General features: G+C 42.8%; 1 long non-coding RNA gene across 4 annotated transcripts in view; it reads right to left on the bottom strand.

Annotated features, from left to right (window-relative positions):
• The window catches only part of LOC139075980 (uncharacterized), a 294470-nt gene that overhangs the window by 185054 nt on the left and 85978 nt on the right, over window positions 1-23438 (bottom strand). For 2 of the 4 annotated variants that reach the window (XR_011527097.1, XR_011527098.1), the window contains one exon: window positions 4907-5042. The exons of the other annotated variants lie outside the window; for them this stretch is intronic. This is a non-coding gene — a long non-coding RNA (uncharacterized lncRNA). The remainder of the gene's footprint in view (window positions 1-4906; window positions 5043-23438) is intronic. 4 annotated transcript variants of the gene reach the window in all.

Below are 23438 nucleotides of genomic sequence, written 5' to 3'. Positions count from 1 at the left end.
TGAACTACGCTTTTTAATTTCCCTGGACCTGTGCCATCCAATACAGTAGCCACTACAAATTGGGACCTGCTGTAATATAAAATATACACCAGATTCAAAGACTTCATATACAAAAATGTAAAATACCTTTATAATTTTTTTATTGATGATATTTTGAAATTATAATATTTTAGGTATACTGGATTAAATTAAATCTTGCTAAAATTAATTTCACTTGTTTCTTCTTACTTTGGGTAAACCTGACTACCAGAAAATTTAAAATGACATGTGGCTCCTATTATATTTCCATTGGATAGCGCTGGCCTTGACAAAGGGCCTGGATTAAGTTTGGAATTATCCAAGACTGAAACTTTGAATTACTAACACATGTTAAACTTGACAAAATTATTTGAAAACCTTCCCTTTTCTTTAACAATCCTACCAGATTTAAGAAAGCGTTGGCTTAAACTGATGTCTACATTTAAGCTGATAATCCAGGACCGCCCGAACGATTTTATCTTAGCAGGAGTGGGTCAAGTCCCAGAAGCCAATTATAAACCAGTAGCATTTATGCATCACATAATCTCTTGACCTTCAAATCTGAGCTCTTTGAATTCAATAAAACTACATGTAATTTTCAAAGCTTCAATTCCCCTTTTTTTTGGCTAGATGTCACATACTATGCGTAGAAATTACTTTTGTTCTAACATTTTATTGTAAAAATTCAAAACACACAATTAACATGCATACAATAAGAGAAGGAAAGACTTAGACCTTGGGCTCCAACAGACTGATTGTATCATTTGAAATGAAGAGAGTGGGATTCAAACCTTGCATCAGCCCCTCGTTGCTTAAATCCATTGTTTCAATGCAAGGTATGCAGGGTACTATATGCAGCAAGGAGGAGAAGCTAGAAGAGAGGTTGGGTGGTAGCCAAATGCTGCTTCCTCCACCCTAAAGAAAGCACCTTGCATCTTCATTATTCTATTTTTCAGCAAGCAAAGAAAGGGCTCCTGGCTGATAATGTGAACCAAATTTATCTCTTGGAAAAAAATAATAAATTGAAAAAATATTAAATAGATGAAACAAATAGTTCCTAAGACAGCCTTAACCATGTGTTGCTGAACCACCTCTATAATCATTCTATTCTTCACATTTTTCATTAGGTTTTTATAAGTGACACAATAAGAGATTTTTTTGGTCTGTCAACTCTCTTGTAGGAATTAAGATAAATTCATAAAAAGTTTTTAACCTCTTAAATACAAAGTAGAGAATATTATTTTGAGAGGGAAGATACAACTGAAGGACATTGGTAAGAAAAGTATAGGCTCTACGCAAAAAAGATTTACAGGTGGCAACTGGGTCAACTATATCTTCTGGATAAAATCATGTCTAGTCCCCTTGTCCTTATCATGGCATTTCCAGAAAGATATGTTTTCCTTCCAAACTTCCTCATTATAGCAGACAACATCAGTGTTCCGCTACAAGTCCCTTCAAATTAGATCCGTTTTTACCATTTTATGTTCCTGCCTTCTGTGTTGTTTTGTTTTGTTTCCCAACAGGTAGCACCTGAAGATCTTTTTTGGAAGGTTGCCCTCAGGCTACCAGAGCCCACTTGGCCCACTTGCACAGAAAGTTGAAAGTGCCTGGGAATGTGTTGCCTCCGTCTTTGGCCCCTCACCAATGACTCGGGTGTGGGAGCCTCGTCTAGGGACAGCTCTGAGGCAGAACTCCTCCCCAGAGCTCCCCACAGGATCAGCCTGAACTCCGCTCTGGAGGCGTCTGTCTGACATCACACAATTGCTTGGCCTCCTCTCCTTCCCCGTCCTTCATCCTCACCCCCTTGCTGGTTTCTCCTTGGATCATTTCCTTAATATATCACTTGGTACCCAGCCCCAAGCTCAGGGTCTGCTTCTGGAAAACCTAATCTAAGATACTTAACAACCCAGGTCTTCTCACCACAGCAGGCCTTCAAATCTTAAATTTCTTTTTCATTAATCCTAGTATGCATCCTAACCTGCAACTACACACTGAATTACTTACCCCACTCCCCAAACTCAATCCACGTCACCCCATTTTCTTGCCTTCACATCTATTGTCCTTGCTAAGTTGAATTCTCTGAGCTCTTCCCTTTACAAACGGGCCTTCTTTGGCTTTTCCAGGCTGTCCCTCAGTCCTCTGTTCTCTCATGGTCCTGTGGACGCATGGCATGGCTCTGAAGCTACACTGCCTGGGTTCAAATCATGGCTCTGCTACTGCTGACCAGATAACCTCAGACAAGTTACTTAATCTCTCTCACTTAGTTTTCACATGTGTAAAATAGATAGAAAAGTCAAATCTGTTTTCGATCATTCCTGTGAAAACGAATGAGATAATTTACATGCAAAGCTCTTGCAGATGACTGCTTCATAGTAAATTTTAGCTGGTGTTTTTGTATTGTGATTGTTTAGGAGTCAGTTTTGACTGTCAGCTCCTCAAGGGCAAAGTCATATCATATTCATCTCGATAAATGTGTTAAATAAATAAACATGCTCCATCAGAGAGCAGTTCTTTGGAGAAGGGTAACACCTAAATTGTTAGTGTTGAATCCCTTGGGACGCCATCATTTGCTTAACACCTTCATGATTTTTCCCTCACAGCCTGTACTATTATTTACTTATCGTGTTTCTTTAAGTTGACTTTATATAAGTCATTTTTTTAACCTGGCCTTATGCTGAGAAATAGAATATATGAAATCATAGGTTTCATATGTTAGTCGTGGTTTTTTCCAATATTCACTAAAATAAATATATAACCCCTAAAATAAAATCTGTTCATTCATACACCTTCCCAAATGATTTCGTATACCCCTATTGGTATCCTCATCTCACCGTGGAAAACGGCCTCAGGAAATTGGCAACCAGTCAATAGATGCCCAAGGATGTAACTAGAGTTTGGATACATATCAGAAAAGCAATAAGTCAATTAACAAGACCTTGGAGCAGAGAGCTCTCTGTTCTGAGCTTAAATTAATTGACTCCGTGATTTTTGACACAGCTTCTTTTAGCTCAGTTCTCAGGCACAGGCATACATTCTGCCTCATCCAGCAAAGGAGGGGCTCTGAACCCCAAAAATCCAGGACCCCCAACAATTAAAGCCTAGGTAGATGGGCCTCATGACAGACACATTAGAACGTGAGTCTATACCTCCTCCCACCTTGTCTGAACATGTTTCCTGTAGGAGGTGTTTGAAACTGAAGCAAGAAAGAATTTAACAGATAGGGAAAGGAAAATTAACCATTTCAGTAGCTCAGGGTTAGGCCTGGTAAAAGTTAAATGTAGAAGGACTCAGGTCCCCACTCATTCCATTTTGAAATGTTGATCATGGGCACACTATGAACTAGTCTTTCCATTGGTCTAAGATGACTACACATTCCTAGTATCTGCCTAGGATATTTGTCCCAAGAAAAATTCCAGGAAGGTTTCCTTGGGTTTTTTGGTTTTTTCTTTGCCACCAACACCCTGTGAAGCTCCCCTAACTAAGATGTAAAGTGTGGAGTTTAATAATAATCACACATCACTTAACAGGCATACATGCTGAGAAATGCATCGTTATGTTATTTCATTGTGCAAACATCACAGAGTGTACTTCCACAAACCTAGATGATATAGCCTACTACACACCTACGCTATATGGTGCTAATGTTGTGGGACCACCAGTGTATACGCGGTCTGTTGTTGACTGAAATGTCATTATGTGGCTATTATGACTGTACTATATTTAAAACTGGCTAAACCTTTACACAAGAAATTTTAAAACTTTGGCCACCAACTGCATTTGGAGCTAAAGATGAGTAAGACTAGGATAAACAAGAGAGTATTTGAGCATGAATAGGTGTGGTTACCTTTCAGAAGCATAGGATGGTTGAGCAATTTGTGTTCCAGACAACTTGGGGTGGGGACCAGGTGCCCAGGAGTTGGGAGAGAAAGGAGAATTGAAGGAGTTGGCCTGAGGGAGGTAGTTTATACCCTTACTTCTCACACTGCAGCACTGGCATCACCTGGGAGTTTAGTAGAATTTCAGAATTTCAGGCCCCACCTCAGACCTACTGAATCAGAATCTCCTTTGTGTACACATTAAAGTTTGATGTGGTCTTACCAGCCTTCCTGCCATTTTCTGTGATTTCAAACACATGATCAATGGGTCTTGGCTTCCCCACTTCAGGCAGGCCTCCCTAGCACCATCAACTACCATCTGGAAAAGGCTTGTCTAACTCACTCTATTCTCTCCTTTACTCAAGACAGCCTTTTCTCATTGCCTCCATCGCCAACATTGTTCTCATTGCCAACATCTTCCTTGCCTCAGGGCCTTTGCATGTGTTGTTTATTCTGTCTAGCCCAGACTTCAACTGGCCAACACCAACTTTTCCATCAAGCCTCAGCTGAAACGTCACTTCCTTGGAGATGCTTTTCTTGTTACTCACTCTGATCTACATCCCCCACCATTCTCTCTTGTGGCCCACAGTTCTTTTCCTTCATAGTAGTCATTACAATTTGTAATTATAAATTAGCTGTCTTCCCTAGCACATTGTTCGGGGAAGGACCATGTCTGTTTGCTCTCTGCTGTACACCCAACACCTGTACAAAGCCTGAATCAGAATAGGTGCTCGATAAATATTGTTTCAATGAATAAATAATTGAAAACAGCTTCCTCACTCAAGACTCTTAGATGCTAATGAGCATCATTAATCTCTAAGAGAGTGATAAAGTGTGAATTGCTTCCCAAACTAATTTGCCTCTCTGCAAAAAACCTATTAATGTTCCAGGGAATGGGGTTCTACAGAGCACAGTTTGGAAAATCCTGGGGTAAGTAAAGGGGAGAGAAGAGAGTGTTCCTAGAAGTCAGAGCTTCACAGAATCTAGAGAAGACGAAAAATATGAGTACTCACTTTTAGAGTTCCTTAGAAAAGAAGCACCTTGAAAGATTATACTGGTTCTCATCATAACTGCATAAATCTCCCAAATCTTGTTGTGAAGGATCCTCCATCAGTGAAAATGATCAGAAGAACATTACAGACTCCAGAACTATCAATGGAAGAATGAAAGAGGAAATGAGTCCTGAGCTTCTACCACTATGAAATAGCAGTGATTTTGGAGAGTCTATATCACCATTATTTAGAAATTAATTTGCTGAGTCATCTTCCCCTGAGATCATTGCACAGTACAATACAATAGAATTATCCATCATATCAGTCAGTAAAAGGGTAGAAATAAATTCTCTTTGAGGAGGTCACAAAGGGAAGGTGTTCTGGTTACTATTGGGTAGCAAACCATCCCAAAACATAGTGGCTTAAAACAGCAGTAATTTTTCATTTTGCCCACATGTCTGCAATTTGTGCAGGACTCACGGAGGAAGGCTCATCTCTGCTTCATGTGGCTTCAGCGTAAGAAGTCTGGCTGTGTCCTGAAAGACTCCTTTCAAGATAACTCACTTCTATGACCGGCAAGTCGGAGCAGTGCTGGGAGCTCTGCCAGAGCTGGGGCTGAGGCCTCAGTTCCTCTCCACATGCGCCTCTCCCTGGGATGCTTGGGCTCCCTCACAGCATGGTGGCTGGGTTCCCAGAATAAGTCTCCCAACAGGACCATGAAGCTGAATGGCCTTATCTTATCTAGCCTCGGAAGTCACAAAGCATTACTCTTCTGCCTTCTATTGATGGAAGCAGTTACAAGCCCACCCAGAGTCAAAGAAAAGGGAATTAGATTCCATTCTTGTGCGTGTGTGTGTGTGTTTGTGTGTGTGTGAGAGAGGAAGATTGGCCCTGAGCGAATATCTGTTGCCAATCTTCCTCTTTTTGCTTGAGGAAGATTGTTGCTGAGCTAACACCTGTGCCAATCTTCCTCTATTTTATACATGGGATGCCACCACAACATGGCTTGATGAACAGTGTGTAGGTCTGTGCCTGGGATCCGAACCTGAGAACCCTGGGCTGCCGAAGCAGTGTGCACAAAGTTAACCACTATGCCACTGGGCTGGCCCCTAGACTCCATTTTTGATGGAGGAGTGGCAAGACTTTTGAGGAGCATGTAGGATGGGAGAGATTGTTGCAGCCATCTTTGGAAAAAATACCACAGAAGAAAAGATGTGGAGAAGGAATAATTTTTTTAAAAAAGACAAACTTGGTTAAAAACAAACTCCTCTCTGAATCTTCCTTTATTATGGAAGGAGGAAAGATAGATGTCAACATGTGTCAAGATAGAGTAGGGAGTTTCTTCCTACAGATTTGGAGACCTGACCCAGGAAAGTCCACAGAACTCTAATGGAAGTTTCGAGACCACACCTTGCCCCAGTGAGCCAGGACTTGAAGATTAAGCAGTCATTGTGTCTGAAAACACAAAAGAGGTGAGGGTGCTGGAAAAAACAAACAAAAACAAAACAAAACAAACTCTTCTGCCTACAGAAAATCTACAGGGCTGGCCAGGACAGGGGATTTGAAGGCACAGGCTTTCAAATAAGTCCTTTGACTTATTGGAACTTTCTGCGAGAGTCCCAATTTCAAATATTTTGTCACCATGACAATCCTGATCTGAGCCTTGAAAGATAAGTAGGACTTAAATATTCTGCCAAGCAAGGCAGCCAGACAATAAACAACAAGGAGTGGGGAAGGGAGCAACAAAAAAAGCAATCTCTTTTTTTCTTTTTTGTTCTTTGGCTCAAAGCGTCGGAAGAAACATGCTCTGTGAAAGTATCCAGCACAAAGTAGGCCCTGAAGAAACGTTTATAAACACTAAAGATTTCTCCCTCCTCAGCCCACCAAAGGCCTTAAAATTTTCACATTATACGGTGTTCCCTTTGGTTAAGTCAATGTGGCTGACTGGAGATGCACCACTCAGATGTCTCTCTAAGAAAGAACTCACTCCCCATCTTCAAGGAGCGTGAGCAACTGACAGCCTCCAGCTGTTAAAGCCTTTAGAGACTGCCTTCACTTTCAAGCCAAGGTCGTGCTCTCTCAGGCACGGACAAGGACTGAGCAAGACAATGGTAGAGGATCTAGCCATTTCCACTCAACATAAGACCTGTAATGGGCAATCTCAGCTCTGGAGTTCTCGTCGGACTGGCAGAGGCTTTATCCGGTCTGCATCACCGTCTGACAGCTCCCACTGTGCAATCCTGCTTTGTACTCTTTTGCTTTGACAAATGTGACTCCCCAATAAATTTTTTGCACTCCTAATTTCATCTCAGCATCTGCTTCCCTGAGAACCCATCTGCAACAGACAGTATCCTCAAGGATTCTCCCTGGAAAGGCCAATATCCCAGTATTGTAGGCCCCTCCCAGCCTTGAGCACCCTAGGTAAGCACCGTGGGAATGGGACACTGCACAGGTACATTTTGATGGAGGAAGAGACTAGATAGGAGAAGCTTGGAATATTTTCATGGTACAATGTTGCATTAGTGGCCAGGAAAGGAGAGGATAGTAGACAAAGGTTATAAGATGTTGTCATTGTATTGATCTTCAGGACAATCACTTTGAGGGGGTCCTAAGCTACTCCCACCCCTGCCAAACAAATACCACTTTGGAATAAGGCTTCTTTTGTCCCCAAATTTTCCCTTAAAGTACTTGAATTTGTGGACCTTAAACATAAAGCTGAATAATGCATTTTGACAATAAGGTAAGTATTCACATTCAGGGACTAATTTTACATTTAAAATGCAGGAATATAACAGGATTTTAGCTGGGCATTTTAAAAGGTTCGGTGGCTTACCTAGACATGGGATGTTTGGGTCCTGAATGCTCAGCCATCCTTCATAAGGATAAGACCTACACTCACCTGGTCCCAAAGATAGCAAGGACCTGACAGCAGTCTCTTGGGGCAGCCTAAGCAATAGGACACACTCCAGGGCTATGGTGTTGCTGCTGCACCTGCTGAGACACACTGAGGAATGACTGTTTCTCCCTTATTAGCAAAGGCAGGACTCCAAGCTTTGAAAGAACTACCTCCTGAGCATCTGCAGGCCTCACACGGCAGCACCAAAGCAGACCTGAGGAGAAATCAGAACCTTAACCCCACTTCCGAGGCAAAGGTTCTTCTTTCTTCCGCATTGTGTCTCAGAAACTCAGAAGGCAGCGTTAATGCTTGCTTATATTTTACCCATATCTTCACAATCTGCATGAAAACTCATTCATCGTAGATGGGATTCTACTTGTAGTCTCCAGCCTTACCCCTGGATCTAGGGACTTAATCTCTAATCAGTGTAATACAAGGGCCACGAAGATATCTTATCTACTAAAGTATTGACGTTGCTTTGTAGGGTAGAGAATGTAGAATAAGAGTCAACGCTCCTCAGCAGAAATAGCTCCTCCCCACCACTGGTTAAGTAGTCTTCCCATAATCCACCAGTGACCTAGCCAGCGACTCAATATGGATGTTTTCTCTACTCCGTGTCTTTTCCTACCTCACAGCTTCTTCTTGTTAATAGTATCAGCCTCTTGAGTTTCTGCTCACCTATGGTACTTTCTGCTTCACGCTCTTCTACGTCTTTTCAATTCATCCTCGTCTTTATATCCTTATAAGTCTTCGCAGAATCTGTCGAGATGCTTCTTCCTACCTCTAAGGCCACCGCAGCTGTGGTAGAGTTCCCAGCAGATTGCACTTCCCAGTGCAAGCACCCTTTGACTTCTCCACCTGAGGTCTCATGGGAGCTTGCTCAGCAGTGGCAGGTGCAACACAGAAGAGTGTAGGAGTTAAAGGCCTAGAAATAATAACCCTCAACTGATGGGGTTCTTACTCATTGTGATAAGCACTCAGTGAGTAGATAAGTGTCCAGCTTTCATGTCCTCCCGAGGGACAATTTCTACACGCATTCCACATGGTTTCTCAAAGGATCCCCAATAAGGCTGAGCTCCAACTGCCCACAGTGGTAACCACTCAATAACTCTTTATTAGTTTTTTTCTCCTACATCTCCCATTTTCCCTAGTCTCTATTTGTGATTCCTAGATTCATCTCTATTAGTCGAGATTCTCCAGAAAGATAGAACCAATACATAGATGATGATAGATAGACAGATAGACAGATAGATAGATAGATGTAATTTACTATAGGAATTGGCTCACACAGTTATGGAGGCTAAGAAGTCCTAATCTGCTGTCTGCAAGCTGGAGAACCCAGAAAGCCAGTGGTATAATTCAGTTGGATCCCAAAGGCCTGAGAACAAGGGGGTTCCTGGGGTAAGTCCCAGAGTCCAAAAGCCCAAGAATTAGGAGTCCTGATGTCTAAGGGCAGGAGAAGATGGACATCCTAGCTCAAGAAGAGAGAGGGAATTTGCCCTTCTTTTACCTTTTTGTTCCATTCAGGCCCCCAATAGATTGGGCGATACCCAGCCACACTGGTGAGAAGGAATCTCTTTACTCAGTGTGTTGAATCAAATGCTCATCTCTTCCAGAAATACCCACACAGACACATCCTGAAATAATGTGTACCAGCTATCTGGGCATCCCTTAAGCCAATCAAGTTGAGACATAAAATTAATCATCACACCTCCTGAATAAATTTCCTATACCCAAGTTATTGTCTCAGTTCTGCTTCTGGGGGATCCTAAACTAAAACAAGGCCCAGTTCAAATCCCAAGAGAATTGATTGATTTTTTTTCCCCCCCATTAATCACCATTGCCTGTATTTAGACAGAGCTTTTCACACAACAGCACTGCACAGACTTTTGGCCATCTATTATTGGCTGCTCTTGGGTTTAGACATCTAGTCTAAACATCTTTAGGCAAAGGCAGAATTAATTACATGGTGTAATACATAGCTGTAAGAGCTGCTTCCTTAGCAGGAGGCCATGAGTGGAGCCATCTTCTTTAGAAGGCCTGTGAATAGGACAGGCATTCTGACCAGTTGATTCAGTACAGAATCTGATTATCTGTGTCTATATCTGAACATATCTCGATAATTCATATGGCATATTCCCCCTCATGGGGTGTACATATTGTTTCAGACATCCACATTTATTTATAAGTAAAAGATTCAAACTCCAGAGACTCATAAGCTGCTCAACCTAATTTCTTCTTCCTCCTAAATTTCTTCTTCCAGTAGTGTGCTGTGTGATGGACTCTGCCAAGAAGGGATTAAACATACAAGGACTTGACAGGCAAAATGTCTGTGTGAAAGGAAATAGGCAGTGAGCTAGGGAAGGCTGGGAGAGTCATCATATCATGATGCAAACGTGACCCCAAGTAAAGGAGAGAGGGAGACAAGGAGAGAAGTTTGGATGGAAGCATCCAAGATCACTGTGTAGTCAAAGGAAGGTTTGGCAAAGCTGTTTGGGAGTTCTTGAGCCAAGTTGTCTGGAAAGGAGTCCTCTGACTCCCAGGAATGGGTCTGCCTTAGTATCCCCACCACACACAGTCATTGGTGGGGAGCAGCCCATAAGAATATGGCCTTGGCACAAAAAAGCCCAGTTTCCAAAGTGGAGCAGATGGAGTCAATTATACTTCCTGTTCTTCAGGTTGTAGGAGGCCATTCTCATGGTCACTCACGACTATATAATTGTCAGCCTTATTTGGGACTCTCCCTGCTGGTGGATCACACATCCTATTATCTCTGGCCTGGCCAAATGATTTGCTTTGGCCAATGAAATGTGAACAGAAGTGAAATATGTCTCTCTCATACAGAAGCTTTAAGCCCCAGCATGGGGTTCACCATGTTCTCTTTTTCTTCTTGCTCAGCAACCAGAAATACCCCAGATAGAAACTATTTCAACAGCCTGAGTCCTAAAACAAGGATGCAAGGCACAGAGCCATGGCCAACCCATGGTCATGTAGTACAAACAGGAAAGAAATCTTAGTTGTTGTAAGCCATTGAGATCTTAGGTCCTTTCTTACCACAGCATAACCTAGCCCATACTGACCAATACACAATTTCTGCCATCTCTCTTAGTCCTCTTCTCCACCCATATAAAAAAATCAGATTATCCTGACATAGAATTTGAGAAAATAATTGTTTTCTCCACCTGCCTTTCTCTACACTCCCACTGCCGCAGGCAATAAGTTGGGCTTTTTATTGTTTGTTAGTTTTCTCATCACCTAGCACTATTGAGAAAAATGCTTGTGATTTTATATCCTGAATAGAATATTTTTAAAGGAGAAAAAAATAAGAATCTTGATTTTACAGTTTAGAACTTCTGTGACAGCGCATACACATTACAACGCCACCATGATGGATTCCTGTTTGTAAACCTTTTCCTAAAATATATATCCTGCATGGCTCTGTTTTCATCGATTCTTTTCTATTATATATACCATAATTCTTTTTTTTCCCCTCTTTTACAAATCCTTTACAATGGATTCAAGGGAGTGTGACTACATTTAAGAACTTAATGTTCTGGATGAATTTATACAACTGAAGAAGAACAGGAAAATAATCCTGACAAGTGACAAGAGATTCATAAATACAAATCCGTTTTGGCATCTATTTCTCCATTGTAAAATAGAAAGGAAAAAAGGAAGAATCCAGCAGATGCTGGTTTACAGCAGCTCAATTGGTCACCCACTTTTCTGTTGAACGGTGCCAGCAGCCTGGTGCTAAAGGATGCTCTGGATTTGAAGTACGACCTTCTTTACTTGCCGGAGATGCAAGGGCCTTGGGAACAGTGTGGTAGATTCCTTTTTTATTTAATCATAGATTAAAATGGACTTTGCAAACTTTTGGCAAGAAAGAACACATAGAAATTTGTGGGAAAGATGTGTGTTAGGATGCTGGTCTTCAGCTAAAAATAGAAACAAGGCTGAATGCCAACTAATTAACATACCTAATTATAGAGATTTCTTACAGACAAGTGCTCCTGTCGGCTTTTTTCTCACCATAACGGTCATTGCTGGTTTCCAGTCAGAAAAAATAAGAAAATTATGCTTGGGACATCTGCAAATTACTGTCCAAAGGGAAAAGCTGGGGATGCACCAGGAGATTTCTGTGCCCGAGTATTGTGCCATAGAATTTCAGGTTGATGTCTGCCCACACTGTCCCCTGGCTCTCCTCAAATCTGGAGACAGACTCCTTGGTCACTCTGGATACCACATACCTTGGTTTCTGATAGAATCAGTGGCGTGAGTTCCATTTCAGGCTTCCAGCTGTAGTAAAATATTCCAACTGGTGGAAATCAATCCAATTGAAGTACCCTTGAGCACAAATCAAATGAGACTAGACTGCAATTGAGGAAAATTATAGTCATAACTTTGCCTTAGAAGCTAAGTCGGCTTTCTCTCTGCATGATCTCTGAAAATGGTACGGATGCTCTAAGCTATCAGCAGTGATGCAGGTGCCGGAACACATTTTTGCTGAAGAGAGTTATTAAAATGTCTTTATCTGGGGTGTGTCATCATTATTAAAAACAAAAGCAGAGAGGAAAATAATACAGTCGCATCATATTAAGGGGTTCCAGGCCTGACAGGTGCTAGCAATACTATTAATGCCAGCATTTAGCAGGTTCCTGAAGCGTTCTGTCAATCAATACAAGCACGCCAAGACGTAGAATAGCTAAAAAGGTTACTGTTCGTAAGCAAGCTCTCCTCCTGGGTTTCCACAGTCCCTTTCTGTAGTTTACTGTCTTGTAATGTGCATATCAAACAAGGTTTCTGACACATCCATACTCACAGCATCATAGAACGTTGCACAAGAGGGAACCATGGGCACCACCTCATAAATATGTACCCACTCACTCACCTCCCACTCCCACATACTCAGTGCTCCATTTCATGGATGAGGAAAACCGAGCCCCATGATCATCAAATGAGTTGCCCAATGTCACACAGTGGGTTAGAGACAACCAGAATTAAAATCCAGAACCAGAAATGTTTCTTCTCTAGAACACTGTCTCGTTCATCAGCAGCTTCAAGGTTGTTTGCTTTTTTTTTTCAAAAGTGAGCAGGCTATGAAGTATAAATAAATCAATAGTACTCCACACCAAATCCCCCAAAGGTAACTCAGTACAGGATGCCTCCGCTTTTAAGATGCAATTAAAATGCAGTACATTCCCAGAAACAGATGTTATAGAGCATCCTTAGACAGACCAGTCAAGGCTCCACCAAACGTGGGCAGCATGGGTAGAAACCATCACATAAACCAAAGACTGTAGAATGAAGGGACCAAGAAAGCGAGAAGTAAAGCCTAGCGGTCCGCAAGGAAATATCAAAGAAAGAAAGAAGAAAAATGTAGCAGGTTGAAAAGTAGGCGCTGCCTCTACATGTAAATGGAGCCCATTAATCTTTGAGATAGGCAGATTAGAAATCCTTGGTCCTCGAGGTTCTGTTTCCTTTTATTTGAAGCCAGTTTACCAAACATTTACTGAAACATCCGCTACACACCAGGCATGAGATTAGACATGGGAACACTTATGGTGGATCAAACAGCCGTGGCTCCTGCCCCCAAGGAGCATATAGTCTTATAGGAAAGACAGACCAGAAAGAGGATGTTTCAGTAAATGTCTTAAGTACTGTGCTCCAGATGCGCTGGAAGCACCAAGAAGGAGTACCTGCAAATGCCTCTTCCACATCTTTTCATGCTACCTCCATGAACTAACAACCCAGTAGTATAGGTGGGGACGACCACAGGCCCAGCTTCAGGGGTACATCCCATAGGCTTACGCCAATCAGTGTGTGACATTTGTGCAGCCAGTGATTGGTTCTAGGTGGACACATGACCTAAGTTTGTCCAACTAGAGCGAAGCCCACTTTTCTTCAGTGGTTGGTGGAAGATAGCCTCCCTATTCTGTACAATGTGGAGTATGAATGTGAGGCCACCACATTTTATGACTATAACCAGGCATTGAGTGGCAAGTTTCTTGTTGCCCCAGAGTAGAGGACCAGAATCAAAGCTGGAGAGAAAGAAAATAAGAACTCTATCCCCCGCCAAAACTCTAAAGAGAGCAGGAAACTCCTCAGGGTTCATTAAAAAGCCACTAGACCAGTTCTCCTTGCACCCTAAGTCAAGCAAGGAGGACTCCTGAGGACGACCCACAGAGTGAAGTGGGGCAGTATGTCCATGCCTCACACCATGGGTGGACACCCACTGTACTACAGAAACCCACCCACTTAGCCTAGGATCCCTGCTGGCCTGGGTATAAGGAAGGAAGGTGCTCCTGGACGACATTGACAGTCTCGCCAGGAAATGAATATAGTGACCAGAGCCTTCTTGCCTGGAGAGTTTTCTGGTTGGGTGGCCAGTGTGGAAAGTAGGATTGGTGTGGTGTGCCTAGAAAGAAGGTGGTAGAAATGCCCATTCCACCCCAGTTCCTCAAGACTATTGGAGGTCGTGGAAGGAGGCACAGAAGATTCTGTAACTTCACACGAATGGCACAGAGGTTAGAAGAGGAGACAGAAGCTGTGAGACTGCGTGGGCAGCTGCCAGCCAGGCAAGGCGACAAGCCATCGGGAGAGGATCAGGGTGCAGACTGCTGGAAGTAATAAAAAGAAGATACAACTGCCCCGTCTGAGGGTTCCTCATCAGTGGAGGGGTGGGAGAGAGGTGAACAGCATCCCACAGAAACCTACTCACCATCAACACAGATCACTTGGAGCCAGAGGAAGACCAGAAGCAACTCCCACAACTCCCACCCATGGCAGCCAACTAATGAAGACCACTCTGCCACTTTTCCCAGGCCCCTCTCCCCATGGTAAACACAGAAGTGTCCTAGAACCTGAAAAGGGAGGGAAGAAGAGGTGAATGAGCGGCCCACACCCTCTCTCTACTCTTGTACCTCACACCCCAGGTTCAGCTGAGCTGGGGGTAAAGGAGCCAAGAGATCTGAGATCTTAACAGTGGATATGAGATTGGAGTTTTAAACACATCTTTAAATAAGATTGGGTTGTAAATGCTGAAATAGAGTGTTTTACTAACCAATGCTGGCTGTAAAGTTATGAAATCTGTTCAGGATGTCAGCAGAAAGGGGGAAATGAGATTTGAACTAGTGCACTGGGATCAGTGATTGTAAAAAAGTAAAACTCTTTTAAATCCTTGTTCTGCCACTTACTGACTCTCTAAGATGGGGATAATGATACCTGACTTGCAGGGTTGTTATAGCAACTATGTATGCTTGGTCCATAAAGGCTGCTATAACAAAATACCACAGACTGGGTGGCTTATAAACAACAGAAATTTATTTCTCATAGTTCTGGAGGCCGGAATCTGTCATCAGAGTGCCAGCATGGCCGAGTAAGGGCTCTCTTCTGGGTCGCAGACTTCTCATTGTATCCTGACGTGAAGGAAGAGAGCAGGGAGCTCTCCAGGGTCTCTCTTATAAGGTTACTAATCTCATTCATGAGGGCTCTGCCCTCACGACCTCATCAGCTCCCAAAGGCCCCACTTCTTAATACTATCACTTTGGGCATTAGGCTCTCAGCACATGAATTTGGGGGGACATAAACTTTCACACCTTGGCACATGCCTTCAAAAAACACATAACATAGTTCAAAGAACGCTGTATGTGGAGTTTATTGAGCTGGGCGGAAAATTGCTGAAGATGAGTGAGGCAGATTATATTTTTCAAAAATGACTGTAGTAATATTTTCAGTCCCACGTACTCTTCTCGAAACTTGCCACACGCTATCAAGAAGTGGGTCTACCCACCCCCACCACGTTGAACCTGGGCAAGCCTTTGTGACTACCTAATACAATACAGTGGAAGTGATCATATCCTATTTCCAAAGTTATGTTAGGAACATCAATATAACTCCTACCAGGCTCTCTCTCTCGGGACATTTGCTCTTGGATCCCAGCCAGCACGTTATAAGAAAACCCAGGCCATATGCAGAGGCCGATTGCACCGGCTAAGGTCTCAGCTGTCAGTCATCATCAACCGCCAGACACAAGATTGGGCAAGACTTTAGATAATTTCAGCCCCTGGCCGTCAAGTTGCCCCAGCTAACGCCAAGAGGAGCAGAAATGAGCTACGTCCACCGAGCCCTGCTCAGATTGCTTATTTGTAAGCAAAATAATTGTCATTGTTTTAAACCCCTACATTTTGGGGTAACTTGTTATACAGCCTGAGGAACTGAAATGATGAGGTTGGCAAGTCAGCAAGAGCTAGATGCTACAGCGCCTTGTAAACTAGAAAAAAGTGTTTGGATTTAATCCTAAGTATATTGCAAAGCCTTTGCTGTGACATCATCCAGGTAACTTTTGAGAGATGACTCTTCCCACCATGAGGAAAGTATATATGGCGATTCTGATTGAAAGCCTATTGTAGTAGTTCAGACAAAAGATGACAGTGGCTTAGAATTGCGTGGTAGCAGTGTAGATGCCAAGAAGTTGACAGACTTGTGATATTCTCCACTTAGCAGCCAGAGTTGACAATCAAAACTCGAGGGTGATATCATCATTGTTAAATAGCCTCTCCGTAGATTAAAGATAGTGGCTGTAAGGTGCTCGGCACAGAGAAGACTAATAAATGCAGGTTCTAGAAAGAAGAGAGTGGGCAGAATATTCCAGTAGAGGGTATAATGTGAATAAAAGCACAGCTGCCTGAGGTGCTGCAGGAACTGGAAACTAGGTTGCTATGCGGCCCTCTCCACAGTCTGCACCCATCCCTGCGAATGTTCAGTGCGGGTGACTGATCACTCCTATAACGGATGGGCCTTGCTCCTAAAAGCCCTGGTGATGTAGCTGTAAGCGTTCCCAGGGTCCTGGCAAGAAGGCGCTGTCTTAGCCTTCACTTTCACAGGATGTGTATTTAGCACAGTTCCTGTAGCAGACCGTAGTGGTGTTTTCCTTTCTGTGGCTGGGAACTCCCACTTGGTTTTATCTTTGCCTTCTGTTGGGGGTGGGAGGGAAGCAGTGAGAATCTGCAGGGGAGACAGGATGTGGTCAGGGAAGGAGAAGGAATCCACACTCAGTGATGGAGGAGAAAATCAATGGAAACTCAAGGAAGAGAAGGGCTGGGGTCCTTTGTAGGGTTTTGTGTTTGGTAATAAACAAGGCTGGGAATCTTGGATCATGTCAAAAGATATTTAATTAAATCCTATAAAGAGCTTTGAAGGGTCAAGACAGGATCCATATGGAGATTTAGCCCAATAATGAGTCCTTTGTCCCATTTTCTGATCTTTGTCCATCTACTTCTCTGGTCTGAATCTTCTTGGGACTGTGTTTCATGGAAAACCAATCTGTCCAAAAATTCTTCCCAAATTCTGATTAGAGTAGGATGGGCTAATGTGCACAGGGCAGGACACAAGCATATTGCCTACGAGCATGGAGCAAAATTAAGCTTCCTGGGCTCAAATCCCAGATCTGCCACTTACTAGCGATGTAGTCAGGGATAAATACCCTGGCCTCTCTGTGCCTTAGTTTCCTCACTAGTAAAAATAAAGACAAAGCAGTATTAGCTTCCTAGGGGTGTCCTGAGTGAGATGAGATGATATGTTTAGCCCTTGATATAGTAACTGACACATAGTAAATGCTCCATAAAAATTAGCTTGCCATCACTTTTGTGTGATTTCTGCTAAACAAATACTGTGTTATTGTTTTACATTAAATTTTGGTTATTAATATTATGCACATGTACCTGTGGAGAGAGGAAAGGGTCATCCTGGAAGGCAGAGTTATCTGTAGTGACTAGCTGACATGGTAGACAAGTAATTCAGCAATGATGGCCCTAGTGCCATGTCCCAAAAGAAGGAGAATGTCCAGGGGGCTGTGAGGACAGAGAGAAGTGGCATCCAGTCAGACTGAGAGTATCAGGAAAATTTCCCTGACTAGGGGGTCTTGAGCTGAATTTAAAGGACAGGTAGCGTGGTTACCAGCCTCCAAGATGACCCCATCTCCTCCTTGTGTAGTCTCCTCCTATGCTGTACCAGAGTTGGCCTGTGTGACAAATAGCATGACAGCTTCCATCGTGGGCTCTCATTCAGCCACTCTCTCTCATTCTCTTGGATCACTCACTCTGGGGAAGCCAGAGGCCACATCTTGAGGACATTCAAGCAGTCCAGTGGAAAGGCCCATGTGGACAGGAACTAGGCCTCAGGTCAACAGCCAGCAAAGAAGTGAGTCTTTGCAGTAACCACGTGAGTGAGCTTGGAAGTAATGCTCCAGTTCCAGTCGAGCCTTGTGATAACTACAATCAGCCGTAGACTGACCACAACCTCACAGAGGCCCTGAGCCAGGGCTTCTCGGCTACGCTGCTTCCAGATTCCTGGCCCTCAGAAAACTATGAAATAATAACTGTTTATTATTTTAAGCAACCACATGGTGAGGTGGGTTGTTATACTGCAATAGATAACTGATACAAATAGGAATAAGCTGGATGAAGAAATGGGGGAGATATTCCAGGAAGAAGCAATAGCATGTGCAAAGGTAGCAAGTCATGAAGTAATCTGGGTCCTAGTTCAAGCATTCTGGTGAGTGAGAGCAGGAGATAAAGCTCAAGCGGGGAGCCAGGGCTGGGTCAGGAAGACCTGGAAAGCCAAGCTAAGATAGCGAACCCAACTCTGAAAGTCAAGGAGCATCTCTAAAGGATTTTAAACTGGGAAGTGATACCTGCAGATTTATATTTCTTTTTACAAGGAACACTGTGGCAGCATTGGGAAGGGCGAATTGGGCAGTGTTCTCTCTTTCTCTCTATCGGATTTTTCCCAATAGCATTCATGCCTGTTCTAGAATCTTCTGTTTTAAAAAATTCTACATTAACTCCAGATCTACTTGGCCTCTGCATTGTTATCTGTATATGCTACATAAATTCTACCTGTTTTCTCTTCAAATCATCCCAATCTGGCTTCTGCCAAAACTGTCCTTGCCAAGGCCATCAGTAACCCTCGTGCTGCCAACTCCAGCGCTCAGATTTCAGCCCTCCTCTTCTAGAACTCTCAGCAGCATTTCACACACCTGATGATCATTCTTTCCTTCTTGAAACACTTTGCTTCTCTTGGCTTCCAACACACACCACTTGTGATTTTCCTTCTATCTCTCCAGGTGCTCCTTCTCAAAATCCTTTCCCAGCTCCTATTCCAACTTATAGAGATTGGAGTTCCCCAGGATAGACCCTGGGCTCTCCTCTCTAAATGCTCAGTCTAGGTGACCTCATCCACACCTATGGCTCTAAAACCTATCCATATGCTAGTGACTCCCCAAATTATGTCCCTACCCTACACCTACTATCTGACCTCCAAATCTATATGTGCAACTGGCTACTAGAAAGCTCTACTTCTGAAAAGCACCTCAGACTTAGATATAACAGACACTGCAACCTTCTCCCAAAACCTGCTTCTTCACCTGGTGTCCTTTTTTAGTAAATGGCACCTTCAAGGACAAATTACCAATTGCCCAACACCTACAAGTCAGCCTCAGCACTGGTCTTTGCCCCACCCCTCACTCCAATCCATTAACGTCTTATTGATTTTATTCCAAAGTATGTCTCAAGTTTGTCCAGTTTTAACATCCTCCTCTGCCACCCCCACACTCCAAGCCACCATCACCTTCCCTAGACCACAGCAATAACCTCCTAAGCAATCTCACTAATTCCACTTTTTCTCCCTTCCAGGCCATTTCCCACATCATAGATAGAATGATCTTTTAAAAATACAAACCAAAGTGTACAGTATCTTTGCTTAAAACTTTTCCATGATCCCTCATTGCTCTTATGTGAAAACTCAAAACACGCCTTGGCCAACAAAGGCCTCCATGATCTGATCCTTGCCTACCTCTCCAGCTTCATCAAACTTCCTTTCAGGTTGTCTGCTCCTCCAAGCTCTTCCAGGATTCAGATCTTTCGCTAGACCTGGAATGCTCTTCCTCCTATTCTTTGTCCGCCTAACTTCTTTAGGTCTCCACTTAATTGACACTTTCAGTCAGAAAGTCCTTACTGCCCACTCTATCTCTTCTTGTTATCCATTGCTGTGTAGCAAACTACCCCAAAACTTAGTGGCAAAACAACAATCACTTATTACACCATGCAAATTTGGGGGTCAGAGATTGGGCAGGGCTCATGTGGGTGATTTTTCAGCTCCTTGTAGCATGAGCTAAGTTCACTCAGTGGTACTTAGCTGATGGATGGGCTGGTCTGGAGGGCCCAAGACAGCTCACTCACATGTTTGATCCTTGATGGGAATGACTGGAAGTCTGGGCTTAATGGGACCAGAGTAGCTACACATGGTGAGGTCAAAGTGGTTAGCCATCACAGCTGATAGCTCAGAGCTCCCACAGAGAGTGTTCTAAGAGGTCTGGGTGGAAGTTGCATTGCCTCTTACAAACTGGTCTTGTAAGTCCCAGAATGTCACCTTTGCTCATTCCATTAGTCAAGCCAGTAACTGAGGCTAGCTAGGTTTAGGGACGGGGATTAGATTCCACCTCTCAATGGGAGGAGTAGCAAAGAATTTTCAGTCCTCTTAATCTGCCTGACTATCTAGAGCAGGTCTTCTCTCACAAGCTATTATAGCATATCGGTGCTTTTTTTTTTACCATAATTTGCAATTGTACATTTATTTGTGTGCTTATTTACTCAACGCATTTCTCTCCCACTGGATCTAAGCTCCATGAAGTCAGGGCCATCTCTGTTTGTTTGCTACTTGGTGTACAGCTCCTAGCTCAAAGCCTTACACATGGAAAGTGCTCAATAAATAGTAGTTTAATAAGGGAGTGAATGTCTTCCCTTCTTGAAAGTAAACTCCGTGAAAGCAGAAACACCTCCAGTGTATTTATCACTATATTGTAGGCCCCAACACGTAAATAGGTGCTGAATAAATCATTCCTCATTAAACTGAAAAAGACCAAATTTGATGCAGAAAGGACCATTTAGGAGGCTTTTAAAGTAACCAGGTTCTGACTGTAGGTCATGAGAGTGGGGCTATAGAGACAAGGATGGACCGAAGAGACATTAGAGAGTATGATCAATCAGGTTTGTTGGACATGCGGGTGAGCAAGTAGGAGGATTGAAGGGGCTGCCCCTCATGGAGTAAAAGGATACAGGAGAAGAGGTAGATTTGGGGAAGGAACTGGGGAGGTCAGTTTGAGGTGCTCATGGGACAATTAAACAACAATGGAGAGAAAGGGCTGGGTGAAGTGTAAAGGGGACATCATTGCCCTAGTTTGAAGTACAAAGGTGTCAAGATGCACAGCTGGCAGCTCCAATGGGGTGAGTGTTAAGATGGGACCATCTGCAGCGAGGCAAAGCTGGCAGTAAAGACTGGATCCCAGGCCAGGGTCGGCCAACTTGTGCCTCCCAGCATGTGTGAGCACATGGAGTTTGCTCAGGACAGCCAATGTTGGGGGAACCAAAGCTTGCAATTCACATGTTGGATTGTTCTATATTTTATATATTCTGGGTATTTTTTTTCTTTACCTAAATTATTTAGTAAACACTGTTTCAAAGTTGGAGCCATCTCTAGGAAAATCTGGAGAACAAGTTTGCTGTGCACTTGGGTTGGAGTTGGAAAGGAGAACAGTTCGCTCTCAAAATCAGCATGGAGGTGCGATTGGTACCCCACAAAAGAGATCCTCAAAGACAAGTCGAAATCCAGGACACCGATCCAGCCCCGCTTCTCGCCACAAAGCTCTCTTTCTGTGTTAAAGCTTGTTGGTTCTGAATTTAAGTTTGTTAAGGGAGGCGGCTTTGTTCCCTAACATGACACGTTATGCAAGCATACGAGTAAATCTTTGTAAGCTGACTCAGTATAACATGACTTCTAAGAAAGATGTGGGACCACCTGTTCAGGCAAAAACTGTACAACTCTCAACAGGAAACCTGTAGAAACATCAAGCAACGTTACACTGACTTTGAAATACCACGTTGGATATTTTTAGCTGAAGCTGCTCCTAATTTGGGATAGCAAGTCAGAGAAAGGACTTTTAAATCTTCCATGAAAACAATCGTAACTTTCTAAGCATAAAACCAAAATCAAAAATATTTTAAAAAAAAAAACACAAAGGAAGAGATTAACTGGTTAATTTGGTTGCACAAACATTTAAACCTTCTATACGTCAAAAATTAATTTCAAGGAGAAAGTGAGAAAAAAACTTCTGCCACTAGTTTGAGGTATAACACCTAAAGGCAGCATAGCATCATGATTAGAGGTTCTGGTTTTGGTATCACCTTGTCTTGTGTTCAAATCCTGGCTCACTCTACAGGTTTATGAGCTTAACATTGTCAATTTAAAAAGTCAGTTTAAAAACTGCCTGAGCATCAATTTCTTCATCTACAAAATGAACAAAATAATTCTAACTATAAAGAGTTATCATGAGGATCAAGAACATCATGTACAGTCATATAGGTTGTCCACTGCACAAGGGAACGTAGCTGAGGGAACAAGTAGGAGCTAAAATCCAGCTCATTTTCCATTCACCAAGTCATGGACTGTGGAGCACAACTGTAGTTTCCTATCTGAGGTAATGGATACATGTTCTCATTTGTATTAAGGAGCCGTAAGAACTAGTATGGCCAGATCATAATTACATAAAATAATGAAAATTACATAAAATCATAATTACATCAAAATTGTATAAAATAATACATGAAAAGCACTTAGCTCCATGCTCAGTTTATTGTAAGAGTTTATTAAGTGGAACTACTACCATTAAGGACAAATAGAAGATAAACGATCCTTCAGAATAATGAGTAATGACAAGTACAGACAATTGACAAGAAAAGTAATTAAAATATCTAATAACTATAAGAAAAATACCCAACCTAATAAGTATCAAAGAAAATGATATTTAAACTAGAAACCATCTTGCTCTAAAAGTGGAAAACTTTTCTAAAAACTAATACTCAATGATAGCATTGAGATGTGAAATGAGCTAACTTTATATCACGTGGACAGCAGAGGAAGTTATTATCCCCTTTCTGGAGAAATTTAATAATACATATCAAATTATATATTGAAAACTACCTATATCCTTCACGCTTTGATAATTTCCCTTGTGTAAATTTAGCCAAAAAAGAAAAGAATCAGAGTTGTGATTCAATTGAAGATTTATACTGGAGAGTACTCATTGCGGCATTATTTGTAATGGCCAAAGATCGAAAATAACCAAAACATCCAACAGTGAGTGAGTGGTTGCTCAGAAATGACTGATAAATTGAATTAAAATAAGAGGGAAAAAAACGAGGATGCACGGACCCAATCCTTCATCATTTCTGTTGTCCCCTTTTGGTTAGTTGGCCCCACTACTTTAGCCTTTGGGTTACTATTTTTCTTCTTCTTGTGGAAAGTGCAGGAGTTCTGTCTTTGGTCAGGTTCTCAAAAGACAGAGCCTGAGCTGGCTCTTGGGTTCACATGGTTGATGGAGAGTGTGCTCCCAGGAGACAGGGAGTGACAGAAGCTGAATGGGGCAGAGGAAGAAGCTGAGCCAGCACATGGTCTTGACTGGAGCCTGCTTCCGCCTGATCCCACAGGGAGCTCTGGAGCATGAGGTGTACCGCAGAGCTGATCCCTGCTTGAGGCGAGGGGACCACTCTTCTGAACCTCCATGTCAGTCAGCCACGGGATCCAGGATGGGCGGCTGGAGGC

This window comes from Equus przewalskii, chromosome 15 (genome assembly GCF_037783145.1).
Source record: "Equus przewalskii isolate Varuska chromosome 15, EquPr2, whole genome shotgun sequence".
Taxonomy (NCBI): domain Eukaryota; kingdom Metazoa; phylum Chordata; class Mammalia; order Perissodactyla; family Equidae; genus Equus; species Equus przewalskii.
The sequence above is the reverse complement of the archived record's forward strand: the minus strand, read 5'-3'. Positions and strand labels throughout refer to the sequence as shown.